Below are 19,652 nucleotides of genomic sequence, written 5' to 3' on the forward strand. Positions count from 1 at the left end.
TCAATTTCTATGTAACTGGGCCTCAGATATTAGCTGAGGCTAGATTTAAGCAGCTATGTGCTTGCATTGTGATGGAAAATAGTGTTTACTATTATTTTGCTCCTGAGTATGAACAGATAGGGCACACTAGGCCAGTTTAACACCTGTTTCTGGCCCACGCTTGATTTCTTTTTATAGTGAGCATTTGAAGGATCAATCATTTATACTCTCTCCACTAAAAACATATTTAGCATTGCATTGAAGCGTAATCAGCAATAATTGACACTGAGCCAAAGAATGAAGCATCAGAACAGGTGATCTAAAAGCCAGATCAAAGAGAGTGGTTTTATTGAAGATGCATCATTGAGAGATCATCAGAGCATAGATGATGTAAAATGCAAGTAAATTACAGTGGAAATCACCACGAGTCAAACTCGGTAACACAAAGTTTCGGATATAGAGTCAGAAAGATCTATAGCGCAGAAAAGGCCCTTCGGCCCATCATCAAAGTTGTCAACCATTCCCGCCAGCAGAATGACAAATCCCAAAAGAATGACACCTGTGATAAGCGAAAGTTCCGCACTGGCAACTCTGGATTAGCCAAATTTATCTAAGCTTATCATATGATGGAGCTGGCCAATCAGAACAGGGTTAGACCACACAAGAGCATGAAATCCTGGACCCCGAGGAGACCTTTGACCCTGAAGAGTCTGATGAATGCTCACCCACTTGCCCTCCAACAGAAAGCGGTTGACTTATACGGTCTGTCAACATATACGCCACAATTTATGGTTTGCTTAGATGAAGTTCATGGGCATTTCAGAAGGCATTTTTACCTAATTCAGTGATTTCAGAAGAGGGATACACAAATCATCTATTCTTCATTTATGTCAAATGCCACCATGACATAGAGATGGCACAATGTACCGCTGCAGAATAGATTTTAAAACTGATGCAGACGCCGTAAAGGCCGTGGGCGGGATTCTTCCATCCCGTGATAGAGTGTCCACGCCGTCATTAGCGCCGTCGCGTTTTACAGTGGCGTGAATGGGCCGCTGCCAGGAGTAATTCTGGCCCATAGAGGGGGCCAGCACGGTGCTGGAGCGGTTCACGCCCCTCTGGCTGCCGATCCCAACGCGAACTGTCCACCGCGGGAACCGCGCATGCTCAGTGCGCCGGTGCCAACACGGACATGCGTAGTGGCACTGGCGCCAAAGCGCGCATGCGCAGTGGCCTCCTTCATCGCGCCGGCCCCGACGCAACATGGCACAGGGCTACAGGGGCTGGCGCGTAGGAAAGGAGGCCCCAGCCAGAGAGGCCGGCCCGCCGATTGGTGGGCCCCGATCGCGGGCGAGGCCACATCGGAGGCCCCCCAACCCGGGGTCGGAGCCCCCCCCCCCCTCTCCCCCACAGGCCGCCACCCGACCCTGCAACGCCGAGGTCCTGCTGGCTCAGAGCAGGTTAGTACGGCGCTGGCAGTACACGTTTTTTTTCATGCGGCCGCTCGGCCCATCTGGACCGGAGAATCGCGGGGGGGAAGGGCCGTGTAGAGCGGCCCGCCACCGGCGCCGCGCCAACCATGCCGGCGCCAATGGCGCCGATTCTCCGCTCTGCAGAGAATCGCGTGCTGGCGTCGGGTCGGCGTGGCCCGGTCGCGGGGATGTTCCGGCCCGTCCCAGGGCTGGGAGAATCCCGCCCATTAGAAATGTTCTGGGACTTTGCACCGCAGCGTGACAACACGTTTGGTTGCTTTGCTGAAAGGGTGGACTCCATTGAGCATTTCTGAAGGCAACACACCAATAAGAAAAAGATTCTGGAGTTTGTCCGCATTTCCAGGCCATTGTCAGGTGTTAACAAATTGAATAAAGACTTTTTCACAAATTTACCGCTTTTACTGTATTTTCACTTGCCATTTGAATTTGTTGATTTTGGCATAGGCCACGCTTTGTAGGCATATCAGATTGCAAAAAGATGCAATCTTGTGGGAATGGGGTCTCCTTGGATAACACAATGCTCTGCTGAACACAAATCTGGGAGCAGGTTCACCTCATTGGGGTTGTACTGCCATTAACAAGACCGATAACGTGCACTTCCTGTTGCTCCCTCAAAGTGAGGAGGATATTTTCCTCGGTGTACAATCCATGTGCAAGAGCTTGTGCGTGGAATTTTTTCAAGTGTGGAGCTCCCATATGTTTTGATTAGGAAACTGATCAGGAAACTCGACCGCTCTTCCCATCTTCCATAGACGCATCGGAAGGATTTGCAGGTTGGCAAACAACCTGCTTGGCCACGTTACGATCACACCACCCGTGGTCAGCAGCAAGTCCCAGAACATGACTCAAAATTGGAGCTTCTGGCTGAGAGGTAAGGATGTTACTCACTGGGCCACAAGACACCTGCCTTTGTGCCTTTAACAGAATGCCCAAGTATTTCACAAGGACATAATCAGATGATATTTGAGCAAAGGAGTCTTTGGATCAAGAAGCTTGGTTAATGAGGAAGGTATCAAGGAGCATCTTAAAGGAGAAGAGGCGTAGGGTAGGAATTCAAGAATGTAAGTGTTGAGTTGGTAAAAAGCACCTTTACTTTTATGTTGGATTATGAGAGAATTACAACAAACCGAGCTCTGCGTGATGTTGTATCGCTGCATTTACAGTTAGATTGCGTGCCCTCTGATTACTTAGATCACCAGACCCACTCATGACGTCTTGGAAAGAGACCTTTCTTTGCAGTTAGCTGTACCATAGATGCTGTTAGCCAGTTGCCAAAAGGGACCAGTTTTCAATTTGCCACAGTGAAAAAAAGTTGCACAATTTAAAGGTGTGAAATTGAGCCAATCAAAAGATCTGGGGCGAGATTCTCCAACCCCCTGCCGGGTCGGAGAATCGGCGGGGGCCGGCGTGAATCCCGCCCCCGCCGGTTGCTGAATTCTCCACCACCGGATATTTGGCGGGGGTGGGAATTGCGCCGCGCCGGTTGGCGGGCCCCCCCCCCACGCGATTCTCCGGCCCAGATGGGCCGAAGTCCCACCGCTAAAATGCCTGTCCCGCCGGTGTAGATTAAACGACCTACCTTACCGGCGGGACAAGGCGGCGCGGGCGGGCTCCGGGGTCCTGGGGGGGGGGGCGCGGGGCGATCTGGCCCCGGGGGGTGCCCCCACGGTGGCCTGGCCCGCGATCCGAGCCCACCGATCCGCGGGCGGGCCTGTGCCGTGGGGGCACTCTTTCCCTCCACCATGGCGGAGGCGGAAGAGACTCCCTCCACTGCGCATGCGCGGGAATGCCATCAGCGGCCGCTAACGCTCCCGCGCATGCGCCGCCCGGAGATGTCATTTCCGCGCCAGCTGGCGGGGCACCAAAGGCCTTTCCCGCCAGCTGGCGGGGCGGAAATTCGTCCGGCGCGGGCCTAGCCCCTTAAGGTTGGGGCTCGGCCCCCAAAGATGCGGAGCATTCCGCACCTTTGGGGCGGCGCAATGCCCGACTGATACGTGCCGTTTTGGGCGCCAGTCGGTGGACATCGCGCCGTTTCCGGAGAATTTCGCCCTTGTTTCTTTCAGACCCCATTGAAACCTTTTGAGGTCAGATGGGGACGGGTGATGGGGAGAGAAGAAATATTCTGGAGATTTGCTTTGCAATCCTGGTCCGTTAACTGTCCACCTCCCCCACATGCTAAAGCGAAGATTCAAAACAGAGAGCAACGTAGACAACTAAAAAGGCTGTGAAGTACTGTAATATTGTATCAGCAGTCTGATGATTTAATAAAGCCACTTATGCTTTGCTTTTGTAATTTAACAAATTACCAGGGCTTTACAGCCTCTTTACAATCTTTTAACATACTTCCAAGCAGTTGCGCAGAGCGTAACACATACAATGCTGTTTCATAATGTACGGCTAATGATACGTTCAATATTAATATTTCCATTTCATGAACCCTCTCTTTATATTTACAATGGGTCCAAAACACATCTTCACATTTACGTCTTTCGGTGATTAGCAGTCCGCGTGTTATCAGTCTCATTTGCTCAGCTGTTAACGTTCATCATGCATAACTCCAGGGCTACACTCAGAATCTCTTTGAACACACTAGGCCAAGAAAATAAATTTAATGGATGACTGCTCCCTTGTGAGAGCAAATCATTGCAGCTCAAAAATCCATTTTATCACCATCCGATTGATAACTGGACAGCACTGTGAGTGGAATGTTTTGCACCACAATCTTCAATTAACACATGTGAAGACTGTCATGGAGCGTTTTCCATCACCCCCACTCCTGGACGTGTGAATTCACGTTCTTCGTAAGTAAACTTGTTTGAAGTCCACTTTTCAGAACCAACAATTTCTAATTTAAAAAATAAATAAATTTAGAGCATCCAATTATTTTTTTTTCCAATTAAGGGGCAATTTAGCATGGCAATCCACCTAGCCTGTACATCTTTGGGTTGTGGGGGTGAAACCCACACAGACACGGGGAGAATGTGCAAACTCCACACGGACAGTGACCCTGGGCCGGGATTTGAACCGGGTCCTCAGCGCCGTAGTCCCAGTGCTAACCACTGCGCCACGTGCCGCCCCCAGCTTTTTCTAATTGACCTAAAATAACAATAGAGTTAGGACAATTAGCCCTATGAGTAAATAATGGCCAAGAGTTTCCCAGACAAGGATAAGTCCTGGTGTCGGCCATTTCCATGCGGGAGCGCAATGGGACCATGGCAGCAATCTTTCTGGCGGCAGCCTCTTCATTGACCGTTGTCATGCTCACAGTTCAATAAAAAACAGTGGGCTGGCTCTCCACCTTGCCGGCCCAATCAAAGGGTCAGCACCAATGCCGTCTTGGCACCACTGAGAGTTCCATGTTCCATGTTCTGAGGTCGCAAAGCAAATGAGAGGGTGCCTCTTTTCTGAGGCGTCCTTGGAGAAGAGTTAGAATTTTTCTTTTCTTTGCCAAAGCCAGGCAGGCAGGCCTGATGATCGGAGGATTGACACCTCCAGTGACAGTGCCAGGATGCGTCCTTGGGATATGGAGCCTTCGGGTGCAATGGCCTCGCCCTGGAAGACTCAGCAAGGCTTCATAACTTCCATGCTGTGGGCATGTGCTGGAGAAGGGGTGTTGCGCCACACTGGCATTTTACCTTCGATTGGGAAAATGAACTTTAATTGGGCCTCTAATTGGCTAATTTGACCATCCACCTCTGGTGGGGGGAGGGAGTGGAGGCGTCTGCCCCCCTGCCGGTCCCACCTCTGGTAAAGTGATCTGGTGGCAGTCCTGCATTGGGGTGCCCTCCCCAGATGGATCCTTGACAGTTTACCAGCCCCTTGCTTCCTAGCCTGCATCTGAGGATATTAATGTATTCATTGGGGCTCCCACATTACAGGAGTGCATTTGAAAGCATTTGCTGCACTCCATAATGCAAGTGACCTAACTTTGGGATAATTGAAAGCTCCATAGATACATGTAAATGAAAGAGACACAAGTGGATCCCTGAATCTTCCTGGGGTTAAGGACATCTGTTCTTGCAAATGAGAGCAAGAGCTTGCATTTATACAACCACTTATCGTGTTCTCAAATTGCAAATGAGATAAATGATCTTTGATCTTTTCATTTAGTGGCTTTTGTTGAGGAAGAAGCTAGGAGAAAGCCCACTGAACTCCCTTAACATTGCAATGGGGAGGAGGTGTGGGTGCTGTACTTTGAGAAAGTCTTTGAGGAAGTCCTCCCTGGTGGCACGGTAGCCAGGGAGGGTAGCCCACAGTAGCACATGGTAGAGGGTCTTCATTTTTCATAAGTCAGGGATGCAACCCATTCCTGAATCCGCCACTCTGCTCTTGCCGTCTGGCCTCCCAAGGGGTCCCATCCAAGAAGCTCACAGTTGCCCCCAGTGCTAACCCTCAGTGCTCACCTCTTCCCACCCACTTTCCAGCTCCCAATAAGGAGGGGCACTCCCTCAGCAGTGATTTGGGCACAAGCCCAGCAAGAAGGTCACAGGAAGTGGTGCCCGCATGCCAGCCTCCAGACCCCCTTAAAGCCAAGGGCACCCCAAAGTGAATGGAAGATAAGGCCTGCTTGCAACACCTCCCCCTGAGATTGAGTGACTGAACGCTAGCCCCAGGCCCGAGTTGAACTTATCTGTGTCCCCCATGTCCTCTCCAGCACACCTTGAGAGTGAATAGCCTGGGGATTCATGGCTGCCTGAGCGCCCACCTCCTGTACCCCCCCACTCAGAGGTGAAGCTGCCAGGTTCACCTTTATGCAGACCTATTGTAGATGATGCCAGCGCAACGTCACACCAGCACCCGATGAATATTCCGTGAGGATGGAAGGTCTGGAATTAGAGCTCGCTAATGACATGCTGATATATTAAAATGAGGTTCCCGGCGTGATTCGCACGACTCCACTGGAAAGGAGGGTGAAAACTGCAAATCCCAATCACGCCAGAGTGAATCCCGTTTATCAATTCTCTCCGGATTTTGCCTCTGGGTGGGTTGCCCCTCACATCGGTTGTGCTCCAGTTTGTCCTGCGGGGATAAAGATGGGAAGAGGGACCAGCCACTTCAGATGGTTGAGGAATGGCATGCGTGGGACTTGAGTGGGAGCAGGGATGTGAGGAACTGAGTTGAGACTGAGGGGCACCATGGGGATTGGTGGGGGAGGGGGGGGGGTGTTGCAGATGGGAAATATGGCCTTAGAACAGGTGGGAAACCTGCGAGGTGGCTGGGTGATGGATCACCTTGTAAGTTTGAGGGGTGGGTGAGGGCTGCAGCGAGACACTGGAGGTGACAGACTTACTTTCACCGTGCTGCTTCCTACACTGCTGCCCTGTCCTCTTTTGGAGTGAGCTGGAACTCATCAAAGCAGCCAAAGCCTCCCAGGCGGGGTGGTGACCTTGCTGGTGGGATGCTATCTGGAGTGCGGGTACAGGACGTCCCTCCGTTGCTGGACTCCATCCAATAGTTTGGTCAGTGCTCCCTCCGAGAATCTTTGAGCATGCTTCCTGGCTGCCATCTCACCTCCAATGGATCTGGAACACGTGCTGGGGAGGGGTTTATATGGAGCTCCCCAGTGGTTACAGTGGTTAAGTTTCCCCAGGGTGAGCAAATCAGGGCTGCCAAGAGTGCGGTATGATTCATATGGAGAAAAAAACATTTGTCTAAGAGGCTCAGAATTCCATGGGAAGTTGGCGGGATCACACCGTTTTTCTCACCGGACCTGACACTTGCCATTTTCCGATAAGATCGCACCCTTTGAAACTATTAATTATAGTAAAAACCCATCTGGTTGAATCATGTCCTTCAGGGAAGGAACTTTGCCATTGTCACCGGGTGGTCTGGCTGACATGTGACTTCAGACCCACAGCAATGTGGTCGACTGTGAAATAGCCTCGCAAGCCACTCAGTTCAAGGGCAATTAGGGATGGGCAACAAATGCTGGCCCAGCCAGCGACACTCACATCCATGAAAGTATAAAGCAAAAGGAGAAATGGTGATAAAAGTATTTCTGCTAAAGTGCCAGCCAAAACACTTTTTAATACGAAACATGCTTTTTTTCTTTATTCAGCAAAAGGAGGAGTTTATTCAATCATTTGCAAAGCTACTTTTGGAGACAGAACAGTGATGGACAGCTATACACAGCTTACTTATTCCCGGAAATCCACTCCATTATTTCAGAGTCGCTAAATGGCTGTTGTTTGCTGGGGCCAGTATTCTGTTCAATCAATCTAATTTTTAATTACTTTTGTCCAGCTATTTCTTAGATTGGCCCTATTCACCATAGAATTCCTGCAGCACAGAAGGAGTCTCCATTGCCTGTTTAAAAGTGCACCATACCTAGGCCCCCTCCCCCCCCCCCCCCCCCCCCCCCCATCCCAGTAACACCATAACCCCACCTTGGACAATATGGGGAAATTTAGCTTGGCCAAGCTGCCTAACGTGCACATCTTTGGACTGTGGGAGGAAACCGGAGCACCCGGAGGAAACCCACGCAGACACAGGGAGAAATGCAAACTCCACACGGACAGTCACCCAAGGCAGGAATTTTGAGGCAGCAGTGCTAACCACTGTGCCACCTTTTAACTGTACTAGTTTGGATACCTTGTAATAATTTCTCTAGCCTCCGGACTTCAAGAAGTCGGGTTTTTCACCTTATGTTTCAGATCAGAGCGCCATTACAGCACAGAATGAGACAATTTGGCTCATCAGGTCCCTTCTGGCTCTCTGTTGAGCAATCCAGTCGGTCCCATTCACTGGCCCTACCCTCCGTAGCCCTGCAACTTAATTTTTCTTAAATGTCCATCAGGTTTCTTTCAAAATAATTGACTGACTCCACTTCAAGGAGGCACTGAGTTTCAGGCCATTGCCATTTACTGTTGAAATAAAAAACTCACATCCCCCTGAATCTCTTGTCCAAAAGCTTAATTCTATGCCCCTAATCCTTGTACCACATAAGAACAACTTTTCTTTGCCCAACTTATCCAAACTTGGTATAATCTTTTTTTTAAAACTCTGACAGATCTCCTCTCATTCAACTTCTCCAAACTAATCTTGTAGTCAAATTCCCTCATTCATGGAATCTTTCTAGTGAATCTCCTCTGCACCCTATCGAGGACACTCACAGCTGTGAGGACCACAACTGGAGGCGTGCTCCCGAGCTTTATAAAGCTTCAGCAAAATATCCCTGCTTACATACTCAACAACTCTATGTGTGAAGCCCAAGATTCCATATGCTTTGCGAACTGTTCTCTCAATATGTCCTGCTGGCTTGAGTGATCAATGCACATACTCTGTTCCTACACAGTTTCTGCCATTAAGCCTACATTGCCTCTCCATCTCCATCCTGCCAAAATGCATCACGTCTCTGTATTAAATGCCACGTGCCACCTGTCGGCCCATTCTGCAGGTCTGTCTATGTCCTGTTGCAGTCAAATAACTTCATCCTCAATGTCAGCCATACCTCCAAGTCTGGTGTCATTGGCAAATTTTGAAACTTCACTCTGGATTCCAATCCCCAAATAATTGCTGAAGAAAGAGACATGCTGTCGAAGTTTTCATCTTGTACTCATCAGGACAGACGCAAGAATAACAAATTTTATAGGGAACACCAATTTACGCTGTGTGAGAAAAGGGTGCTGATTGGGTGGCAAAAGTCAACTTTGATTGCTCACAGTGTTGCCATGGCAAATGCACAAGGAAATAATTGCCCCCAAGCTTTTATTTAATGCAAAGAAGCGCAATGCCTGGATCTGTTTTGCCTGCAGCACACAGCTCCTTGTGTATGAATCTATGTAGCTTCTAGCATGGGTACGTGAGCCACACTGTGAGGCTGACTGATAATCTTTTGGTTGTCAGTATCATTTTCAGCACACATGCTATTGGTCAGCAAGTGTTGTCCATTTGCAGAATCACACCGAAAGTTTGACATTATGTTTTGAGTTTTGCAAGCACAGGGAGGAGGGGAGGAGCCCAGCATACCCAGATCACTGTTCTCTGGATCCAGGAGATTTTTGTAGTGGGTTTCTTTTTCCAAAATTAGTGCCGTAATTTCAGCTTTCCCCAAAGAGGATGGCCCTCCTCCACACAGAATTCAGTGAAGCACAGAAGAGTGCTTAAAATACTGACTCATCGCTCCTTGAAGTTTGGCGCAACATTGCATTTTCTATGTTTTGTGCTGCGCTAACATTACGAGTCGTAATATGATAGAGACATGTCAACCATCAGTTGACGGCATTGTAAATGGTCTGTCAGCTTGTCAGCACTTTCTCCCCAGCATCACTTCAATGCTGTCATCGCTTCTTTTTGAATTGACCCTGCTTACTGAACGGGAATTCTCACCCACAAAGGTAGCGAACAAAACCTTTGCAAGGGATTTAGGGGCAAGAGCAGTTTGGATGGGAGGTGGGAGAGTGGGAATTGAACTGAGAAAGGATACAAGGGCAGAACCGCGAACAGCACTTTGGGCATTGGGAAGGGAAAATGGCGAGGTGAAGCATTGATTGAGAGAGGTGGGGTATCGGTGGGGGAGTGGCGGAGGGGAGGAACACCAGCCTCGATGCAGTTGGGGAAGCATGCCAGCTCATGCTGACAACTTGAATGTGGGCGAGAGGAGAGAAAGTTCCACTTGGAATAAAAGTGTCAGGCTGAGGTAGAGGGGGAATATTGCCAGTTCGAATGGCCGGGTGGGGGAGGGGAGATCACAGGGGGAAATAAATGTCAACTTTAGCGGGGGTTGTGGGCGTGAACAGTGCCAGGTTGCACTGGGGAACTGGAAGAAAGGCACAATTTAATTTGGAAGAATGGAAAAAGACTTTGTATGAGGGTAGAGGGGTTAGATGAAATTAGTGCCACTCTGTAAATTGTATCCAAAATGGATTCAACACAGAGGCGACATTTAGATCTGAAATAATTATGTTTCTCTCCACAAATGCTGCCAGACCTGCTGAGTTTATCCAGCGTTTTTATTTTTTATTTTAGATTTCCAACATCTGGAGTAGTTTGTTTTTATTAACAGAAGGAATGAACATGGGACAATGACTGCTTAGGCAATATAAAAGAGCCAGGGTCCCAGGTTCGATTCCCCGCTGGGTCACTGTCTGTGCAGAGTCTGCACGTTCTCCCCGTATCTGTGAGGGTTTCCTCCGGGTGCTCCGGTTTCCTCCCACAGTCCAAAGACGTACAGGTTAGGTGGTTTGGCCATGCTAAATTGCCCTTAGTATCCAAAACGTTTAGGAGGGGTTATTGGGTTATGGGGATAGGGTGGAAGTGAGGGCTTAAGTGGGTCGGTGAGGGCTTAATTGGGTCGGTGCAGACTCGATGGGCCGAATGGCCTCTTTCTGCACTGTATGTTCTACGTATGTAATCTATGTATATTGGCTGTAAGAAGTCCAAATGACATTCTGTTTTTGTGTTCATTGAGACTAAGTGTGTTTAAAATGAACTGGAATTCATAACTTTGGTATAAAATTTAAAATGTTGTAACTCATGTAAGGGTCCTTCCTGTTTATTCCCTTATTTCCCCATTCTTTTATTTTGCCGCCACATTTTTGATCCATGGGTGATTAATGGACATGTGTCTTTAAGACAAGCAGCAGAGAGGAGTTAGGAATTCAGAAGTTACAAGAGAGAACATGCTGCTAGTCTCTGCTAGTTTGAAGAAGAGACCCTAGACTTTTCACCACCAGAGAGAAAGATGGGGGGGTGGGACTCAGTTTGACTGATTGGCTGGTGGCTAGTGAATTGGCCAATCGGCCGTACTCTGTCTGGTGACTGGTGGTGATTGGATCTCATCCCAGTGGAATGATTTTGAGAGTTCCAAAGAGCCCAGTTTGACTCCTAGAAGCACAAAGACAAGCTTCTAATCTGTCTTGCCTTCGGAAGCGGCAGTGCAATCTCATGGCCAACTATTAGGGTCTGAAGTACAGTCAGGTGGCGGTAGCAGGTTTGGTCCTCACATCACCCAACCATCCAACCATCCAACCATCAACCCAGCCCCCCTTCAATCTCTTATGGTCACGTCAACTACCATCACCAAACCCCGTGCCTTCAAACAACCGCGCAACCTCAAACAAACCATTGTTTGCAGCAAACTACCCAGTCTTCAGAACAGTGACCACGACACCACACAACCCTGCCATGGCAATCTCTGCAAGACGTTCCAGATCATCGACATGGATACCACCATTACACGTGAGAACACCACCCACCAGGTGCGACTCGGCCAACGTTGTCTACCTCATATGCTGCAGGAAAGGATGTCCCGAAGCGTGGTACATTGGCGAGACCATGCAGACGCTGCGACAACGAATGAACGGATATCGCGCGACAATCACCAGGCAGGAATGTTCCCTTCCAGTCGGGGAACACTTCAGCAGTCAAGGGCATTCAGCCTCTGATCTCCGGGTAAGCGTTCTCCAAGGCGGCCTTCAGGACGCGCGACAACGCAGAATCGCCGAGCAGAAACTTATAGCCAAGTTCCGCACACATGTGTGCGGCCTCAACCGGGACCTGGGATTCACGTCGCATTACATTCATCCCCCGCCATCTGGCCTGCGAAATCCTACCAACTATCCTGGCTTGACACAATTCACACCTCTTTAACCTGGGGTTACCCCATCTCTGGATCTGTAAAGATTTAATCACCTGCTAATGCTCGCATTCCAAGCATTGTCTGGCATCTTTGAATTTGTCTATATATATGTTTCTGGAACATACCTCTTCATTCACCTGAGGAAGGAGCAGCGCTCTGAAAGCTAGTGACATCGAAACAAACCTGTTGGACTTTAACCTGGTGTTGTAAGACTTCGTACTAAGCTGCTAGATAGCGATATCAGGGTCACCAGTCTATAGGAGAGAAATGAGCAACACTTTGTCATGTGGAGTGCTGATGAGTCTGAAACTGTTGTGGGGGTGGGGGGTTTGGTGATGGTAGTTGACGTGACCATAAGAGATTGATGGGGGGCCGGGTTGATGGTTGGTTGATGTGAGGACCAAACCTGCTACCGCCACCTGACTGTACTTCAGACCCTAATAGTTGGCCATGAGATTGCACTGCCGCTTCCGAACCATGCTCTGGATACTGCCGCCCCCCCCCCCCCCCCCCTGCCCCCACAATGTGATTTACAGATGTGAGAATGTCCATCCATTTGCCGCTGGAGGTTCCTCGGGATGGAATGAATAACCTCAGTGCAACTGCAGCCTGGGTGTAATAATATGTTGGTTGCAATATATCTTCCCTCCATTATAACAATGGCTACACTTCAAAAATATTTAATTCGCTGTAAAGTGCATCCTGAGCTCATGAAAGTTTTCTTTCTCTGATAAAAGTAGAAAGTGCTGGAAGTAATCAACCGAACAGGCAGCATCTGTGGAGAGAGAAGTTAGGTCAACGACCTTTCGCCAGAATGGGGTCAACCGCTGGGAGATTGGATTCTATGTTTCGGAAAGAAAGGCAATTTGCCTCCTTCATATCCTCCCAGCATTTACACAGAAGCACTGGAGTTCCCGGGAATATCGCTGCTCCGTGTTTGTCTTCACTCTTCTTTTGTTAAAAAAAAAACAACACACCATCTGCACCGGCATCACTTACCCGCAGTCTCAGCTCTCTCGTAAAAGATGGCTTTCGGGAAGAAAGCGCAAACAGATTAAAATAAGGAAGGAAATCATTGCAAAGTATTCATCAAATGAGCGAGAAGGTGGAAGTGAGCGGTTATGTGAGCACTGACAATTGGAACATCTGTGTGCTTGAAGGATTGTTTCGGCTATCAGACTGTACATTTCCAATTATACAATCATTTCCCACAATTAATGAATATCATCAAACAGAATCAGGGAAACTTTAGAGAAATGTTCTTGTGTTTAATTTTGCTGCTGAAGTAATACGGGAAGGCTCAGAGGATTAGCCCATTTGAACACTAATTTACATGTTCATTGATATGATGTGCAATAATTTCAGGTCAGTTGTGAAGAGCCAAACTACTAAAGATCTGTGTATAAATTCTGCAGTAATGAGATCTGGCAGGAAATCAAGCAAAACAAGGCGTTTGAAAATTGTTGCTGTAGGTTGCCCAGTATAAAAGTGGGAGTATGCCTTCTTATCCTGTGTGGTTTTGTGCACCATGGTGAGGTATGCCAATAATGCATGTAGCTGTATGCACAATGTTGTAGGTATGTTTTTATTCATTCACAGGTTTGCAAGACCCAGCATTTATTGCCCACTTTTAACTGCCCTTGGTGCCTTCTCAAACCTTGTGCTGTTGGTGCACCCACTGTACTGCTCGGGAGGAAGTTTTTGATCCAGTTACGATCGAGGAACAGTGATGTGTTTCCAAGTCAGGATGGTGTGTGTTTTGGAGAGGAACTTGGAGGTGCTAATGTTCCAATATGCCTGCTGTCCTTGTCCTTCCAGGTGGTAAAGTTTCCAGGTTTAGGAGATGCTATTGAAGGAGACTTTGCAAATCGCTGCAGTGCACCTTGTATATGGGCTAGTGGTGGATGGAGTGAGTGTTTGAGGTAGGAGATGGAGTGTCAATGAAGCGGGCTGCTTTGGCCTGGGTGATGTTGAATGTCTTGAGTGTTGTTGGAGTTGCACTCCATCCAGGCAAGTGGAGCCTATTCTATCACACTCCTGAATTATGCCCAACCTTGAAAACCATATGCAACAATGTCCTCGGGCGAAAATGATTAGTCTCCAATAACCAACAACCAAATTCCTTTTTAATAGGTAGGGCTCCAGTCATTGGAGAGTTTACTCTTGATTGACAGTGACTTCCATTTTACTCAAACTCCTTTCTGCCACACTCGGCCAACAGCTGCCTTGTAGTCTACGGTGGTCACTCTCACATCACCTGTGGAATGTAACTCTTTTATTCATGTTTGCACCAGCCTTGTAGCGAGGTCTGCAGCAGAGTGGTCCTTGTGGAACATAAGCTGAGCATGGGTGAGCAGGTCATTAATGAGTAAGTGCCACTTGATAGTACTGTCAGTGGCAGCTTCCAGCACAGTGATGAGTGAGAATAGACTGATGCGGTAGTAATTGTCATGCTTTTTGTGGAACAGATATGCCTGGGCATGTTTCCACATTGTTAGACATGTGCCATGAGGTTACAGATTGTGTTGGAATACAACTATGTTGCTGCTGCTGGCCTTCTGACAGATTTAAGATGCTACATCAGTTTTGAATCTATCCCATTTAGCACAGGGGTCAGTGTCTATATCTATGTATGTACAGTATCTGTATCAATGACTTGGATGAAGAGACAGAATAATGTGTCAGAGTTTGCTGACCATACAAAGATAGGTGGAAATGTGAGCTCTGGGGAGGACACAGAGACGTTGCAAAGGTATATAGGGTGGGATTTTCTCAGCGCAGGAGCGAGCATAAAAAATGGCATTTTTCTCTCCGGCTGCAATAGTGGGTTTTGCGCCGTATCGTCTGCTTCCCGCTTCATTAATTATGCACATGTGTGAAACACACTGGATGGTGGGTGGGGCGACTTCGGATTTGCCTGCCATGTTGCTTATTCATTCCGGACTTTACACTTAAACTGGATCCGTACACACCTATCTCAATCTATGTAGCCAAGGAGTGTTGCTCAATGCAGAGATGGTTCCCAAAGCATAGAAGACAGTAGCTCCCAAATTCAGTGTTGCTTCACTTGAATGCCTGCTGCACATTGTGGAGGTCCACCGCAAGGTCCTGTACACCCTGCTCTGGCCGCAAGGGGTCCGCCAACCTCAACCTCTGACTTGGGACAGGGCAACCAGTGCTAATGTTGCCCATAAAAGGTCAGCCACCCAATACAGGGTCATGTCATGTTAAATCTCAGCTGTGCTCACCCATGGAGAGGGTCATGTATCGTGCCACTCCACGCGCTCTCTGCCCCTTGGCAGGGCTTTCATAGTATGAGCCCATGCTCCGAGCTCTTGAGCACTGCTGTCAGCAAACCGTGCTTTCGGCTTTCAGAGTTTACATCTGTTGAGCTCTCCAATAAGTGGGAGCACATTGCCACCCCAAGGTGACAAAGCTCTGCCACGTTATTATTCTCATGCTCAAACGTCCAACTTCCAGCATCTCTCTCTCTGTAATTGTGTCCAGTGCAGGGCCAAGGCACCCATCACAAAGCTGGGATGCAGCGCTGTGCGCCCCTCTCCTGAGCATTCGCAAAGGTCACTGGTGCTAACTCCAGATGATGATTTCTGGCAGGCAACACAGTCTCTGAGAAAGCTCTAGAAATGCACATGGCTGCTTTAGACAATGTGGAGGGGAGCACTGAGATAGAAACTAGATGTACTGAATCTGTGCACTGTAGCACAGTGGTTAGCACTGTCACTTCACAGTTCCAGGGCCCCAGGTTCGATTTCCGGCTTGCATCAATGTCTGTGCGGAGTCTGCATGTTCTCCCCGTGTCTGCGTGGGTTTCCTCCGGGTGCTCCGGTTTCCTCCCACAGTCCAAAGATGTGCAGGTTAGATGGGTTGGTCACGCTAAATTGGCCCGTAGTGTCCAAAGGTTAAGTGGGGTTGCTGGGCTACGGGGATAGGTGGAGGTGTGGGCTTAGGTAGGGTGCTGTTTCAGGGGCCGGTGTAGACTCGATTTGCTGAATGCCTCCTTCTGCACTGTAGATTCTATGATCTATGAAATGTGCCCTTAATTATCAATGATGTGTGCCCTTGAGGATTCCATGTTGTGTGGGAATTCTGGACTTGGGAAGATACAGGCTTGGCCATGAGAGCACGATGTCCATGTTAAAGAGGAAGCATTGTAATGTCTGGCAGGTGACATTCTCAGGTGTTCCGCATCCATATTAGGTTGAGGATAAATGCAGCCCAGGCCCTAACTGAGAGTGCCGGATGTCAGTATGATTTAGAAGAATACACCATAGATGACTGAGTCATCACTAAATGGATTCCAAGCAGCAGAATGTCATAGTACCTTGTTCCAAATGAGAATGATCTGTTTCACCACCGCTGTTACACAGAGTGCGTAGTTCCATTGCTTGAGAAAGATCTCATCGAGGAGCCTTGTCACAGTGAAGGCATACAGCTACAAGACACAGAGGATTGCGCATCACCTCCTGCCTCTTGTCGGATGCAATTGCTACTGGCATGCTGGAGAAACAGTTGAAGGGGCAACATCTTCTGGAATCTGGTGCCAAGAAACCCTCCTCCAGTTAGCACCTCATCCCAGGAAGGACATATACTCCTGTGGGTTCATCATGCTTCAAAGGATCAGGACAAGGTGAGCTTGATGTGTAACTATTCACTCTCACATTGAAGTGTATGGGTGAAACGAGAGAACAATGATGCTGGTATTCACGCTGGCCCATGATTCAGAACACTTGTCCAGGAGGGTACTCACTGCAATTCATCATCTTTCTGATGGAACCACGTGGGAATGAGGCCTCACTTCCACGCTGCCTCATCTGGCCCATGCTTTGGCTCTTCCCTGCAACTTTGGCTTCCTGGACCTCATCACTCTCATGGCCTCTGAGGGCCTCCTCATCAGAGGAGATGCTGCTCCTCCATCTCGTCATCTGGCAAGTCCACCTCCCTTTGCAGGATCAGGTTGTTTAGTGCACAGCAAGGCCGCCTGTGACCTCATGAATACATTTGTGCATAAATGCTTGAGCGATCCACAGTGGTCCCCAGTGGAGCCACTGAAATTACTTGACAGAGTGGCCATTCACAGCCACCGGCAATGGACGCCCTCCCAGTCCCTGTGGTGTCAATTTCTGGAGAATGTGGTAAATGTGAGTCCAGTCAATCTACTTCTGCCACACCAGTCTTCAAGCCACACATTCAACCCCCTAATTTTGTTTGCCTGATACTAATTTGCATGTAACACAGTTAATAATCCAAAGATTATATTACTTTTGAGGTTTTTGCTTTTTAATTTAGTGCCTAGCTCCTCATATTCTCCATGTTTAACCTCTTTCCTACTCTTACCTACGCCATTGATACCTACATGGATATGACCACTGCATCCTCCTCCTCCCACTGCAGGTTCCCCTCCAGCCCTGAGCAGATATCCTGACCCCTGGCATCGGGCAGGCAGCACAGACGCCTGGACTCGTTCTCTTGACTGCAGAGAACAGTATCTAACAGTATGCGGAGTTCCATCACGGTCACACTGCTTTTTACTCCCACACTTTAAGGGCTCCCTTCACTATTATACCAGCCAGTTTGAAATTCTTTTCATCCACACATGTAGCAAGCATTTAGTACCTGTTGGACAAAGTCAGCGGCTGAGGCTCCTCCATCACTACATGCTGGTTCCCCTTACCTGCCTCACTCGCAGTCATGCCCTCCTTACCTGAGCCACTTACCTGATGGAGGAGCTTTGCTCCGAAAGCTAGTGATTCCAAACAAAGCTGTTGGACTTTAACCTGGTGTTGTAAGACTTCCTCCTGTCCCTGACCATTTATCACCTCTAAAGTTCTGTCTAACCTAAGGGCTGTCTCCAGGAACAAAATATCCAGGTGATTCTCCTCCCCACTTCTGATGCCCACAAAGTCCGCAACTCAGACTCCAGCTCAGTAACTTGGAGCCGACGTGGCCTCCGCTGCAGACACTTTCTGCCGTTATGGTTTTCTGGAATTGCAATGCATTCCCACATGTTGCAGTCATGGCACACCTGCAGCCCTGTCATTTCTGTCCAACTGTATGTAATTATTTAATCAACTAGTTAATAATTTACTCAGATAAAGTAATAGAAAGTTGTCTGTTTGTTATTTGACCATGCCTTTATCAGTTTCTGCTGTGAAATAAGGTTTGGAAGTGTTCCAGAGTTCGCTTTACTCCCTCACCTCTAACTGACTGATGATGGACTGCCCTTTGATCCATTTGTCAGTACTGTTACTGCACTCCCCCCACCGGCCCATGTTATCAGAGATGTATTTGTTACCGCTGCCAACTATATGATACAGCAGATTACCTTGTAATAATCTGCCTTCCTTTGGCCCATTCTAGTTGTGAAAGAAAGCCGCGTGCAAGGGTAAATGCTCCCAGAAAAGTCAAGTGTTGCGTGGGCGATCTGGTAATCAAAGTATATTGAAAGTGGTAAGACACAAGGGGCGCAATTCTCCCATCGGGAGACTAAGTCCCGATGCCGGAGTGAAAACCGGAGTGTTTCACTCCGGCGTCGGAGGCCGTTCCCAGCCCCCTATTCTCCGATTTTGGCGCCTTATGCCCACGCCGGCGTGGAAACGGTGGCGTTTTACGACAGACAAAATGGTTTAAAACGGCCACCGATCCTCCGTTTGGCTGTGGGCCAGCGCAAGGCAGTGTAGAGCCCCCGGCTCTAGCTGCTGATACGGCCTGGAAAATTGCCGGGTCCGTGGCCGCGCTTCCGGACGGCGGCGGCCTGCAGCTGCCGCGCCGTGCAACATGGCATCAGCCGCTTGCGGACCCGACCCACAAAATAGTCCCCCCCTTTATCCGGCTTGCAGGCCCCGGACCAGTCCCCAACGGTGCCCCCAGCCCCTGGTAAAGCCCCCCCCAGTCTGCCGATCGGCCCTCCCCCTGCTGTGGCGGTGCTGGACTGAATGTGCAGCCGCCGCGCCGAATTCCCGACTGGTGAGACCATGAGAGACCCACGCCATCGGGAACTCGGCCGGTCGGGGTTGGAGCATTGGGGATTGGGGGGCCATCGATATGGCGTGTGGCATACTCGGAGAGTACGCCGCTTTGGAGGGGGAGGAGCCTCTCGAAAGTGGCGTCGCCCCCCCGATTTGGTCGGGAACTTTGATTCTCCAGCCGATCGCCGAACGCGATTTCGCCGTCGGTGACCGGAGAATCCAGTCCCTGGTCTCCTGAACCGACTAGGGGGGGGGCAACACACCCCACTCTTTGGGAAGGCTGGATCTAGGCTGACACTTCAGTGCAGGATGAGGGAGTGCTGCACCCAGGAGGCATTTGATGTGTTAGTCAGGTTGGTTCGGTGTGGACTGCACTTGATGCAGCGATGCGAGAAACAGGCCTCTAACACTGTAGAAGATCCAACATGGTTTTATTGAACGATAGAACTAACATACATATTTAACTGTGGGGCGACACGATACTGAACTGACTGGAGACCTTGTACTAGCCTGACCAGACTCACTACCTCCCTCATGGTGTTTGTAATGGCTAGCTCTTGGACTCTGACTGTCTCAGTGGCTGGGTCCCGAGAGAGCGGAAACCTGGTGCCCTCT

At 49.1% G+C, this 19,652-nt stretch overlaps 1 protein-coding gene across 1 annotated transcript in view; it reads right to left on the bottom strand.

Annotated features, from left to right (window-relative positions):
* Positions 1-19,652, bottom strand: part of atp10a (ATPase phospholipid transporting 10A) — a 355,898-nt gene that overhangs the window by 335,364 nt on the left and 882 nt on the right. The window lies entirely within an intron of this gene.

This window comes from Scyliorhinus torazame, chromosome 15 (assembly GCF_047496885.1).
Source record: "Scyliorhinus torazame isolate Kashiwa2021f chromosome 15, sScyTor2.1, whole genome shotgun sequence".
In the NCBI taxonomy this organism is placed as follows: domain Eukaryota; kingdom Metazoa; phylum Chordata; class Chondrichthyes; order Carcharhiniformes; family Scyliorhinidae; genus Scyliorhinus; species Scyliorhinus torazame.